General features: G+C 37.6%; 1 protein-coding gene and 1 non-coding gene across 4 annotated transcripts in view; one reads left to right on the forward strand and one right to left on the reverse strand.

The window, feature by feature from the left end:
- Positions 1-13,673, reverse strand: part of MTMR8 (myotubularin related protein 8) — a 317,771-nt gene that overhangs the window by 186,180 nt on the left and 117,918 nt on the right. The window lies entirely within an intron of this gene.
- Positions 12,909-13,012, forward strand: LOC113888269. Its single transcript, XR_003509905.1, has one exon. It is a non-coding gene; the product is annotated as a U6 spliceosomal RNA (small nuclear RNA).

Genomic DNA, 13,673 nt, shown 5'->3' on the forward strand with positions numbered 1-13,673 from the left:
GTGCAGCTCAATTCCAGAAAAATAAACGACCCAATCAAAAATGGGCCAAATAACTAAACAGACATTTCACCAAAGAAGACATACAGATGGCTAACAAACACATGAGAAGATGCTCAACATCACTCATTATCAGAGAAATTCAAATCCAAACTACAATGAGGTACCATCTAATGCCAGTCAGAATGGCTGCTATCAAGAAGTCTACAAACAATAAATGCTGGAGAGGGTGGAGAGAAAAGGGAACCCTCTTACACTGTTGGTGGGAATGCAAACTCATACAGCACTATGGAGAACCGTATGGAGATTCCTTAAAATACTGGAAATAGAACTGACATATGTCCCAGTAAGCCCACTGCTGGGCATGCACTCTGAGGAAACCACAACTGAAAGAGACATGTGTATCCCAATGTTCATCGCAGCACTGTTTAAAGTAGCATGGGCATGGAATCAATATAGATGCCCAATGGCAGACGAATGGATATGAAAGCTGTGGTACATATACACCATGGAATATTACTCAGGTATTAAAAAGAATGCATTTGAATCAGTTCTAATGAGGTGGATGAAACTGGAGCATATTATACAGCGTGAAGTAAGTCAGAAAGAAAAATATGAATATAGTATATTAACGCATATATATAGAATTTAGAAAGATGGTAATGATGACCCTGTATGTGAGACAGCAAAAGAAACACAGATGTAAAGTACAAACTTTTGGACTCTGTGGGAGAAGGCAAGGGTGGGATGATTTGAGAATAGCATTGAAACTTGTATATTACCATATATGAAACAGATCACCAGTTCAGGCTTGATGCATGAGACAGGGTGCTCAGGGCTGGTGCACTGGGATGACCCTGAGGGATGGGAAGGGGAGGGAGTTGGGAGCGGGTTTAGGATGGGGAACATATGTATACCCATGGCTGATTCATGTCAATGTATGGCAAAACCCACTACAATATTGTAAAGTAAATAGCCTCCAGTTAAAATAAACAAATTAATTAAAAAAAACACACACACATACACAATGGGGTACCATCTCACACCAGTCAGAATGGCTGCTATCATAAAGTCTACAAACAATAAATGCTGGAGAGGGTGCGGAGGAGAGGGAACCCTTGTAAACTGTTGTTGGGAATGCAAACTCGTACAGCCACTATGGAGAACAGTGTGGAGATTCCTTAAAAAACTGGAAATAGAACTGCCATACAACCCAGCAATCCCACTTCTGGGCATACACACTGAGGAAATCAGAACTGAAAGAGACACATGTACCTCAGTGTTCATCGCAGGGCTGTTTATAATAGCTAGGACATGGAAGCAACCTAGTTGTCCATCGGCAGACAAATGGATAAGAAAGCTGTGGTACATATTCACAATGGAATATTACTCAGGTATTAAAAAGAACACATTCAAATCAGTTCTAATAAGGTAGATGGAACTGGAGCCTATTATACAGAGTGAAGTAAGTCAGAAAGAGAAACACCAATACAGTATATTAACGCATATATATGGAATTTAGAAAGATGGTAATGAAGACCCTATATGCGAGACAGCAAAAGAGTCACAGATGTAAAGAACGGACCTTTGGACTCTGTGGGAGAAGGCGAGTGTAGGATTATCTAGGAGAATAGCATTGAAACTTGTATATTACCATATGTGAAATAGATCTCCAGTCCAGGTTCGATGTATGAGACAGGGTGCTCAGGGCCGGCAGACTGGGATGACCCTGAGGAATGGGATGGGGAGGCTCAGTATGGGAAACACATGTAAACGCATGGCTGATTTTTGTCAAAGTATGGCAAAAACCACTACAATATTGTAATTAGCCTCCAATTGAAATAAATACATAAATTAAAAATAAAAAAATAAAAATAATGGTTCTATATGATGATCTTTTACTTTTACCTAGTTTGTTTCACTTTTTCCTATTTCATATTTAGTTCCCCCATTTCATTTAGCTTATTTTTCCCAATTTCTCCATCTCTTCTTTTTCTTTTGATGTTCTTTGTCAAGACTTTATCAAGCATAGTAGAAAAGCTTTTGTATACATATGTATAACTAATATGTATAATATATATTTTAGAAAATAGACAATTTTGTCTACTAAAAATGTATGACATTTTGATTCCATACTTTTGGCTGAGTATGAATAGAATGTTACGTTTCTAGTTTAAGATATATATATATATATATATATATATATATATATATATATATATGCAACAAGCAATGAAGGTTTACTGGATAACATGGGGAACAATAGTCAATATCTTGTAATAACCTATAATGGAAAATAATTTCAAAAATAATGTGTGTATATGTATAACTGAATCACCTGGCTGTGCACCTGAAACATTATATGTCAACTATACCTCAATAATACATATATATATATATATATATATAAAGAAAAAATTAAAAATAGAACTATTATATGATTCAGTATCCCTCTCTGCTGCATATATTTGGAGAAAACCATAATTCAAAAAGATACACGCATCCCAATGTTCACTGTAGCACTTAGCAAAAACATGGAAGCAACCTAAATGTGCACTGACAGATGATTGGATGAAGAAGATGTGGTATATGTATACAATGGAATATTACTCTGTTATTTAAAATATTGAAATAATGCCATTTACAGCAACATCCATGTACTTAGAAATTATCCTACTGATGTATGTCAGACAAAGACAAATATTATATCATATCACTTATTTGTGTAATCCAAAATGATAGAAATTAATTTACTTATAAAACAGAAAGAGACTGGCAGACTTAGCAATCAAACTCATGGTTACCAAATGTGGGGGAGTGATAAATAAGGAAGCTGGGATTACCACATATATACTACTATAGAAAATCAACGAGGACCTACTATGGAGCACATAGTCAATAATCTGTAATAATCTATGTGGGAAAAGAATCTGAGAAATAGATATATGAATATATATAACTAAATCACATTGTTCTACACTCAAAACTAATGCAATACTGTAAATCAACTATATTCCAATATAAAGTAAAAAAAAAAAAATAATAGAAGTTTTACCTAAAGAAGAAAGTCTTTTCTGACTTCACATGCACTAGTAGATAAACAACTCATCATATCCCAAGAAAAACCACAGTAACATTGTATTCCAAAAAGAAAATGATAGCTCACCAGAAATCAAACTTAAAAGTCATGGAATAGTTAAGATTGGCAGTGATGGCACAGTAGAAAGACCCGAAGCTAATTTCCTCTCACACCAACACCAAAATCACAACTATTTATAGAAAAAAAAAAAAATCACTGATGAAAAAACCTGGTACCTACCAGAAAAATTTCTACAACAAAAGATATAAAGAAGGAATCAAAACCATATTGGTAGAAGTAACTGTTCTCATTACAGGCAAGTCTCAGTATAGTCAAATATCCCTGTGTTGGTGGCCCACAAACAGAATAATTACAATTGTAGAGGCTCTCCTAAATTAGGGAGATGTCTGAGCTTGACATTGGACTCTGAAGCATTGGGGTCCTGTGTTGGTAAGACAAGGGCCCAGAGCAATTGACTTTGACAGTCAGTGGGGCTTACTCTTAGGAGTGTCAGAGGGCTGGTAAACAGGGACTTAGAGAGTGTACCAGACACTGAGCAAACTTCAGCTCATCTGAGGGAAACAGGCACTGGAAGCTGCCATTGTTGGCAGTTTGTTTTACCATGTGGACACTAGTGATGGCAGGTGCCAATGTTGAATTTTCCCTGTATCTTATGAGCCCCAGGGTCTAGCCCCATTCCGGCCCAAGGGACTATAGGTTGCAGTACTGGAATACCTTGAATCAAGCAACTAACTACGTAAGGACACAGCCCTACCCACCAGCAGACAAGCAACTTTAAGACCCTTTGAGTCTCCAAGTATCTCTGGAAATGGCCATTCCTAGCAGAGGGCCTAGGACTCAGCTCCACTCACCAGTTGGCAGGAACTAGCCCCAGAATCCCAAAATCTTCTAGAATTTTCTGAAGGACAAGGCCTTCCATGGAGTCTACTGTAGTGTTTGGACCAGCTGTACCTACTTGGGGCAGACACTAGACACAAGAAAACCACAGTCCTGCAATTTGTGCACCCAACCTGCCCACCAGCAAGCCAGACCCCATGTTATGATGAGCTGGGTCCTGGAAATGCAACACCAGTAAACCTGCTCTAGGCTTGGGGTCAGCATAACCCCCCAATAGACAGAAACTAGCCATGAGAAAATAGCAGCTATGCATCTGGTTGACACAGCCCACCCACTAACAGGCTAGATTCTGCACTAGAATCAGCTGGGCCTTGGCCACACTAACCAGCAGGTCAATAGAAACTTTAGGATACTTCAGAATGTATAGTGAACTGTGTCATGAACAGGCCAACAAGCACCAGTGATCCAACACCAGCTCTGGGATACCTAGGACTTATAACCAGTCTCTAGGCCACAACACTGCATGAAAGTGGACCAGCACTAGACCCAGGACCTGGCTTCACCCACTAGCAGGCAGGCAAAAGCCCTGGGTTCTGCTGAACTTGACTCTATCCACCAGTGACTAAGCACTTGCACCAGAGCACCCCAGGTTTCCACAGTCAATCTTGTGACCAAGTCCCATAAACCAGCAGCTAGCAACCTCATTATAAGGTAAGATGTAGCAACCAACCAGACTGGGGGCCAACCAAATTTATCAGACTGCCCGTATAACCAGGATAATACAAAAGAAAGACCCACAAAGCCCAATATAGCAGGAAGCCTTAGAACACATATCTTGGTTTATGAGCAAGGAGTTTGCTGCTAGGATGCATTAGGACATTTTCTTAAAAGGGCTACTTCTTTTTTTTATTATCAACTTAACTGTTATTTTAAAAATTTATTCATTTTTAATTGGGGGATAATTGCTTTATGACGTTGTCTTGGTTTCTGCCATACATCAACATGAATCAGACAGGTATACACATCCCTCACCCTCCCTCCAGATTGTCACAGACCACTGTGTTGTGCTCCCTGTGTCATAGAGCAAATTCCCACCAATTATCTATTTTACATATGGTAATATATATGAGTTTCAATGCTACAATCTCAAATCATCTCACTTTCCCCTTCCCCCACTGTGTCCACAAGTCTGTTCTCTATGTCTGTGTCTCTACTACTGCCCTACAGATAGGTTCATTGCTATTGCTGAACCTACAGATAGGTTCATCATACCACATTCCTAGATTCTATATATATATATGTGTTAATATACCATATTTGTTTTTCTATTTCAGACTTACTTAGTCAGTCAGTTCAGTCGCTCATACGTGTCTGACTCTTTGTGACCCCATGAATTGCAGCACGCAAGGCCTCCCTGTCCATCACCAACTCCTGGACTTCACCCAAATTCATGTCCATCGACTCAGTCATGAAATCCAGTCATCTCATCCTCTGTCAACCCCTTCTCCTCCTGCCCCGAATCCCTCCCAGCATCAGACTCTTTTCCAATGAGTCAACTCTTTGTTCGTAGTGATGCTTTCTAAGCCCCACTTGACTTCACATTCTAGGATGTTTGGCTCTAGGTCAGTGATCACACCATCGTGATTATCTGGGTCGTGAAGATCATTTTTGTACAGTTCTTCTGTGTATTCCTGCCATCTCTTCATAATATCTTCTGCTTCTGTTAGGTCCATACCATTTCTGTCCTTTATCGAGCCCATCTTTGCATGAAATGTTCCCTTGGCATCTCGAATTTTCTTGAAGAGATCTCTAGTCTTTCCCATTCTGTTGTTTTCCTTTATTTCTTTGCATTGATCGCTTAGGAAGGCTTTCTTTTTTTTTTTTTATTTTTTATTTTTTTTATTAGGAAGGCTTTCTTATCTCTTACTATTCTTTGGAACTCTGCACTCAGATGCTTCTATCTATCTTTCCTTTTCTCCTTTGCTTTTTGCTTCTCTTCTTTTAACAGCTATGTGTAAGGCCTCCTCAGACAGCCATTTTGCTTTTTTACATTTCTTTTCCGTGGGGATGGTCTTGATCCCTGTCTCCTGTACAATGTCATGAACCTCCATCCATAGTTCATCAGGCACTCTATCTATCAGATCTAGTCCCTTAAATCTATTTATTACTTCCACTATATAATCATAAGGGATTTGATTTAGGTCATACCTGAATGGTCTAGTGGTTTTCCCTACTTTCCTCAATTTAAGTCTGAATTTGGCAATAAGGAGCTCATGATCTGAGCCATAGTCAGCTCCTGGTCTTGTTTTTGTTGACTGTTATAGAGCTTCTCGATCTTTGGCTGGGAAGAATATAATTAATCTGATTTTGGTGTTGACCATCTGGTGATGTACATGTGTAGCATCTTCTCTTGTGTTGTTGGAAGACAGTGTTTGCTATGACCAGTGCATTTTCTTGGCAAAACTCTATTAGTCTTTGTCCTGCTTCATTCCATATTCCAAGGCCAAATTTGCCTGTTACTCCAGGTGTTTCTTGACTTCCTACTTTGGCATTCCAGTCCCCTATAATGAAAAGGACATCTTTTTTGGGTGTTAGTTCTAAAAGGTCTTGTAGGTCTTCATAGAACCATTCAACTTCAGCTTCTTCAGCATTACTGGTGGGGGCATAGACTTGGATTACTGTGATATTGAATGGTTTGCCTTGGAAACGAACAGAGATCACTCTGTCATTTTTGAGATTGCATCCAAGTACTGTATTTCGGACTCTCTTGTTGACCATGATGGCTACTCCATTTCTTCTAAGGGATTCCTGCCTGCAGTAGTAGATATAATGGTCATCTGAGTTAAATTCACCCATTCCAGTCCATTTTAGTTCACTGATTCCTAGAATGTCGATATTCACTCTTGCCATCTCCTGTTTGACCACTTCCAATTTGCCTTGATTCATGGACCTGACATTCCAGTTTTCTATGCAATATTGCTCTTTACAGCACCGGACCTTGCTTCTATCACCAGTCACATCCACAACTGGGTATTGTTTTTGCTTTGGCTCCATCCCTCCATTCTTTCTGGAGTTATTTCTCCACTGATCTCCAGTAGCATATTGGGCACCTACTGACCTGGGGAGTTCCCCTTTCAGTATCCTATCATTTTGCCTTTTCATACTGTTCTTTGGGTTCTCAAGGCAAGAATACTGAAGTGGTTTGCCATTCCCTTCTCCAGTGGACCACATTGTGTCAGCCCTCTCCACCATGACCCGCCCATCTTGGGCGGCCCCACAGGCACGGCTTAGTTTCATTGAGTTAGACAAGGCTGTGGTCCTAGTGGTCCTTTGGTTTCCCTTGTGGCTCAGCTGGTAACTGCCATACAGTACGAAACAAGAAAGCAGTAACTGAGTAAAATCATAGAAAGCCACCAAATTAAAATAGCAGATAGAAACACAAGGAAAAAGAAATAATAGAGATATAGATCAACCAGAAATAAGTTTACATGGCAGTACTGAGTTCTTGATAGCAATAATCATTCTAAATAAAATTGGTTGAATATATCAATCAAAAGATACAGAGTGGCTGGATAAATAAAGGAAAAAACAAGACAACTATATACTGCTTCTGGAGACTTATCTCAGCTCTAAAGACAAACATAGGCTCAAAGTGAAGCAAATCGCAGTCAAAAAAAAGTAGATGTTGCCATACCATATCAGAGAAACAGACTATGCCAAAAAATTTAACAAGATACAAAGATGGACATTATAAATGATAAAGGGTACAATTCATTAAGAAGATATAAAAATTATAAATATATATGAACCATGTTAAGGAGTGACAAATATATATAAAGGAATTATTAACAGAATTAAAGGGGTACATTAAAAGCAACACAGTAAGTGTAGCACATGTTAACATGCTGTTACATCAATGGACAAATCATCCAGGCAGAAAGTCTTCAAGGAAACAGGAGCCTTAAAGAAAACATTAGAGCACACAGATTTGATAGGTTGGTACTGACTACTTCTTAAAAATACAGCAGAATATACATTCTTATCAAGTGTGCATGGAACATTCTCAGTGATAGATCCTATGCTAGGACACATACACAAAAAGTCTCAATAAATTTCAGAAGGCTGAAATCATATCAAGTCTTTTTTTCTGATCACAGTGGCATATTCATTAGAAATAAGCTACAAGAAATAAGCTGGAAAAAATTACAACTACTTAGAGACTAAAAAATATGCTACTAAACAACTATTGGGTCAATGAAGAAATTAAAGATGAAATAAAAACATGTGTGTGTGTGTGTGTGCTAAGTTGCTTCAGTCGTGTCTGACTCTTGGTGACCCTGTGGACTGTAGCCTGCCAGTCCACAGGATTCTCCAGACAAGAATACTGGAGTAGGTTGCCAGGCTGTCCTCCAGAGGATCTTCTCAACTCAGGGAACAAATCCATGCTTCTCATGTCTCCTACATTGGCAGGTGGCTTCTTTACCACTAGCACCACCTGAGAAGCTCCAAAATTAAAACATACCTGAAGACAAATGAAAATGAAAACCTGACATACCAGTATTTATGGGAGGCAGCAAAATCAGTATGAAGAGGGAAGTTTATGGCAATTCAGGCCTACCTCAGGATACAAGAAAAATCTCAAAAAACAACATAACCATAAACCTAAAAGCACTATAAAATAAACAACAAACAAAGCTCAGAGTTAATGGAAAGGAGGAAATAATAAAGACCAGAGCAGAAATAGAGGAAATAGAGATGAAACAGACAACAGGAAAATATGAATGAAACTAGGAGCTGGTTTTTTAAAAGATAAACAAAATTGACCAACATTATAGCATAACTCATTAAGAGAAAAAATATAGAAGGCTCAGCTAAATAAAATAAAAAACAAAAGAGAAGAAATTACAATGGATACCACAGAAATACAAATAATTATAAGACAATACTGTGAACAGCTATACAGCAACAAATTAGATAACCTAAAAGCAGCAGTGGCATCCCACTCCAGTACTCTTGCCTGGATAATCCCATGGATGGAGAAGCCTGGTGTGCTGAAGTCCATGGGGTCGCTAAGAGTCAAACACGACTGAGCGACTTCACTTTCACTTTTCACTTTCATGCATTGGAAAAGGAAATGGCAACCCACTCCAGTGTTCTTGCCTGGAGAATCCCAGGAACAGGGGAGCCTGGTGGGCTGCCGTCTCTGCAGTTGCACAGAGTCGGACACAACTGAAGCGACTTAGCAAAAGCAGATAAATTTTTAGAATTATACAACTGTCCAAGAGTGAATAATGAAGAAATGGGAAATATGAATAAACTGATCACTAGTAAAGAGACTGAAGCAGTAATCAAAAAACTCACCCTGAGGAAAAAAAATCAAGAATCAGATCCCTTCACAGGTGAATTTTACCCAACATTAAAAGTTGAGTTAATGTCCACCCTTGTCAAATTGAAGAGGAGAGAATGCTTGCTAACACATTTTATGAGCTCAATATTACCTAATACCAAAACCAGACAAGAGTAATGCAGTAATTAAAAAAAAAAATTGTATAGGTCAGTATCTCTAATGAACACAGACACAAAACTGGTTAACAAAATATTAACAAAACATATACAACAATACATTAAAAGGATACAATGTGGACAATTGTGATTTATTCTAGGAATGCAAGAATGGTTCAACATTCACAAACCAACCAATGAGATATACCAAATCAACAAAATTAAGAATAAAAATTATATGATCATCTCAATAGGTGCACAAAAGGCATTTGACAATATTCAATACTCATTTATGATAAAAACTCTCAATAAAATGGGTATAGAGTAAATGTACCTCAACATTATAAAAGTCATATATGACAAGCCCACAGCTAACATCATATTCAACAAAGAAAAACTGAAAGCTATACCTCTATGATTAGGAACAAGACAAGGATGCCCACTCTTGCCAGTCTTATTCAATATGAGAAGTCCTAGTCAGAGAAACTACAAAAGAAAAAGAAATAAAAGGCATCCAAATTGGAAAATAAGATCTAAAACTGTAACTATTTATGGATGACATGATTTTATATATTAAAAATCCTAATGCCTCCAGCAAAAAAAAAAAAAAAACTATTAGAAATAGTAAATTAATAAAGTTGCAGGGTACAAAATTCATATGCAAAATCTTTTGAGTTTCTACACCTTAACAACAGACAAGCAGAAGGAGAAATTAAAAAGAAAATAATCCTATTTACAATCACAATAGAAAGAATACCTAGGGATAAATTTAACTAAGAAGTGAATGACCAGTTTGCTAAAATCTATGACACTGTTGAAAGAAACTTAACAAAACACAAAGAAATGGGAAGACATTCCATGGCTGTGGATTAGAATTAACATTACTAAAATGTCCATATTACCAAATCAATCTACTGATTCAATTCAATCCTTATCAAAATCCTGATGATATTTGTCACAGAACAAAACATCCGAAAATCTATGTGCATCCTGGGCTTCTCTGGTAGCTCAGATGGTAAAGAATCTGCCTACAATACAGGAGACCCAGGTTCAATCCCTGGGTCGGGAAGATTCCCAGAGAAGGCTATGGCTACCCACACCAGTATTCTTGCCTAGAGAATTCTATGGAGAGAAGAGTCTGGTTGGCTGCAGCCCATGGGGTCACAAAGAGTCAGACACAAATGAGCAACTAACACTTTCACTTTTCACTTAAATAGCAAAATAAATTCTGAGGAAAAAGAACAAAGTGAAAGTATTCCCCTCCCTGATTTCAAATCATACCACAAAGCTACAGTATCAGAAACATCACAGCATTGGCAGAAAAAAAGATACATAGAACAATGAAACAGTATTGAGGGCACAAAAATAACCTCATGCACATATGGACAATTAATTTATGATAAAAGAGCAAAAAACATACTATGGAGAAAGGTAGTCTCCTCAATAATTGGTGTTAGGAAAACTGGACAATCCACGTGTAGGGAAAAAAAAAAAAAGAAACTAGACCACTATCCCATAGCAGACACAAAATTCAACTTAAAATGGATCAAATCCTGGAGTATAAGACCTGAAACTATAAAACCCCTAGAAGAAAACATAGGCAGTATGCTCTTTGACGTTGGTCTTAGCAATATCTTTCTCCTCAGGCAAGGAAAACAAAAGCAAAAATAAACAAATGGGACTACATCAAACTAAAATCTTCTGTACAGTAAAGGAAACCATCAGCAAAATGAAAGGACAACCTACCAAATGGGACAAGTCATTTGCAAATATATGATATGGGATTAATATGTAAAATATATAAAGAACTCATGTAGCTCAGCAACAACAAAATAAACAACCTGATTTTTTAAAAAATGGGCAGAGGATCTGAACAGACATTTTTCCAAAGAAAACATACAGATAGCCAACAGGCACATGAAAATAAGTTCAACATCACTAATTATTAGGGAAGTGCACATCAAAACCCCAATATATCATCTCACACCCATCAGAATGGCTAGTATCAATGGCAGGAAACAAGTGTTGGAAAGGATATAGAGAAAAGTGAACACTCGTGCACTGCTGATTGGAATGTAATTTGATGCATCCACTATGGAAAACAGTATGGAGATACTTCAAAAAGTTAAGAAAGAAATACCATATTTTCCAGCTATTCTACTTTTGGGTATTCATATGAAGAATGCAAAAATAATAGTTTTAAAAGATACATACCACCCCTATGTATGTTGCAGATTTATTTACAATAGCCTAGGCACAGAAACAACCCAAGTGCTCATTGATGGATGGATAAAGAAAAGAAAAAAAAATATATATATATATACAAATATACACATAATACATATATATACAACAGGATACTACTCAGCCATAAAAAGGCAAAATCTTGCCATTAGTGACAACATGGATGGATATTAAGGGTTTTATGCTAAGTGAAATAAGTCAGATGGAGAAAGGCAAATATGATTTCACTCACATGTGGAATAAAAAGAAAAACAAAAAAGATAAACACAGAGATACAGAGAACAGGGTAGTAGGAGATGGTAAGCCCATATATAGACCCATTGCAACAGGCTCCAATATAGCTCATTACAGCACTGGTTAGAACCTTACATTATTGATGAAAAGGGTCAGGGAAAAAGGCAGAGCTGTTTCTTGAAGGAAGTAGATAGAGGGATTGGGCTGGAAGTCAAGCTCTGCCTGCAGAGAGAAAGGGAGAAGCAGTGCTTCTATCCCACAAGAGGGTCAGGCTCAGTCTGGCATTACACATAACAAATTAGATAACACATTCCCTTAAACCCACATATCCCCTTCCTTAGAATCTATTCTGTAGACTTTTATGGAATAAAGTGATTTAACTGACTGCATCCTGGAACCTGCATGGGAAAATGGATGTTCAGGGAGTCTCACCTAGGTGACGATGACACTAAGGGAGGAGAGAAAGGCTTTGTCTTGAATGCCCCAATTCATTGTTTCTTATATTTTAGAACTGTCTTTAAGTGAATCAAAGGATCTAAGCTTTTTAGGCAAATTATGGTTTGTTTATCTGAGTTTGAGTAAACTCTGGGAGTTGGTGATGGACAGGGAGGCCTGGTGTGCTGCAGTCCATGGGGTCGCAAAGAGTCAGACATGAGTGAGCGACTAAACTGAACTATCTGAAATTCAAATTAAAAAGTACTTTGGGATTGATATAAACAAAAATACAATATACCAAAACTTATGGGATACAGAGAAAGAACTGCTAAAAAGGAAATTTATAACTGTAAGTGCATTCATTAAAAAGAAAGACTTAATCTTATACCTTATGAAGCTAAAAAGGGAAGGCAAATTAAACCCAAAGTTAGCATAAGGGAAGAAATAATAAAGATTAAAACAGAGATAAATGAATATCAACAAAACTAAAGTTGGTTCTTTGAAAAGATTAATAAATTCAATAAAATGTTAAGTTAAACTTATTAAAAACAATGAGAGGGTGCTCATTTTGGCAGCATATATAATACAGTTGGAATGATACAGGGATTAGCATGACAGGTGTAAAATAATAACATGCAAATTTGTGAATCATTCCAAATTTTGCTATGATTGTAGAGCATTAATGTTTTCGCCATAACAGCAAACAGCAAAATGGTAACTGTATGAGTAGAGGATGTGCTAACTGATCTTGTTGTGGTGAGCATTTCACAATATTTACATGTATCAGATCATCACACTATATACCTTAAACTTACACCATGTTATATGTCAATTATATCACAATAAAACTGGAAAAATGCCCCTCAAATCCCTAAAAGTAACAGAAATGCATCATTTAATATGTATTATCCAGTTTATGTACAAGATGCTTTTGACATTAAACGAAGGTATTTTGGCCTCAAAAAATAAAAGAGGAAAGTCTCAAATTACTAAAATCATAAATTAAGTTGCTGCCAAGTTGCTTCAGTTGTGTCCGACTCTGTGCGACTCCATGGACTGCAGCCTACAAGGCTTCTCCATCCACAGGATTCTCCAGGCAAGAACACTGGAGTGGGTTGCCATTTCCTTCTCCAATGCCATGAAAGTGGAAAGTGAAAGTGAAGTCACTCAGTCGTGTCTGACTCTTAGCGACCCCATGGACTGCAGCCTACCAGGCTCCTCCATCCATGGGATTTTCCGGGCAACAGTACTGGAGTGCGATGCCATTGCCTTCTCCCATAAATTAAGTTAGGGATTTTATTATTGAACTTATATAAATAAAGAA

Source organism: Bos indicus x Bos taurus, chromosome X (assembly GCF_003369695.1).
Source record: "Bos indicus x Bos taurus breed Angus x Brahman F1 hybrid chromosome X, Bos_hybrid_MaternalHap_v2.0, whole genome shotgun sequence".
Taxonomy (NCBI): Eukaryota; Metazoa; Chordata; class Mammalia; order Artiodactyla; family Bovidae; genus Bos; species Bos indicus x Bos taurus.